Source organism: Pseudoliparis swirei, chromosome 13, assembly GCF_029220125.1.
Source record: "Pseudoliparis swirei isolate HS2019 ecotype Mariana Trench chromosome 13, NWPU_hadal_v1, whole genome shotgun sequence".
NCBI classification, from domain to species: domain Eukaryota; kingdom Metazoa; phylum Chordata; class Actinopteri; order Perciformes; family Liparidae; genus Pseudoliparis; species Pseudoliparis swirei.
The window spans coordinates 787683-788773 of NC_079400.1; positions in this window are offsets into that span (position 1 = coordinate 787683).

Here is a 1091-nt window from a genome sequence, read left to right on the forward strand (position 1 = left end):
GTCGCTGACCCTCCCACCCTGGACACTCCTGTTCGAGTCCCTCCCTCGGGAGGAGGCTGCGTCCATCAGGACAAAGACCACCCGCCACACCAAAGTTTTTCCGTCGGCAGTCTCGGGCTCATCAATGGAACCCGGACTGACTGACTGTCACCCCAGGACTACCACCTCTTCTTCCACCTCTCCTCCTTCTTCCCGCTCCTTCCTCTTCCTCCCTCCTCCTCCCTCCTCCTTCTTCTTCCCTCCTGGGCCTCCTCCACATCCACACACGTCACTTTAACATGCACTTTAACTTGAGGCCTCCTCCACACATGCCACTTTATTTGCATGCACTTTAACTTAAACACCGCCATCATACACATACACTTTTAAACACACCACACCACTTACAGTACACACCCAAACACTTTCACATTACTTGTTGTCTTTCTGTCGTGTTGATTGTTGTTTGTTTGTCATGTCCAAATGTTGCACCTTCCACCAAAAAAAATTCCTCGTTTGTGTAAACATTCCTGGCAATAAAACTGTTTCTGATTCTGATTCCGGGGGTAATGTAAAAAAAAAAAAAGTATATTCAGCAAACTTGTTGTTCTATTTTTTCATGGTTTGTCAAACAAGCCCTTAAAATCACAGCTCTCACAACATGGAGCTGCTCATCTGTTTACGGCTAAACATCCTCCAAGTGCTTGTTTGTATACGTGCCAAAGTTCATGACTTATGGTGTCCTGAGAAAAGACAAACATGTTCTTTTGTAAGCCAACAGAGATATCTTCACATTGATTATTCTCATTTCAATATCTTGTTTACATCTGTCCATTTCCATGCAGTTTACATGTATTTAGTTTTCATATTTCCAGTCAGAGCTAATGTCGTGTGCACTCAAACTTTCTACTTCGAATGATCCATCCATCCGTTTCTTCGCCACTAATCCGGTACAGGGTTGCCATGGCAACAGGATGACCAGAGACACCCTGGCGTCCCCCCCCCCCCCCCACCTGGGAGCTCTCCCACGGCCCCGGGCCCCTGCAGCATGGGCTCTCCACGTGTTCAAGGTGGCCTCCCCGCCGTTTGGTCCGAAGGAAGACGAGCCGTAT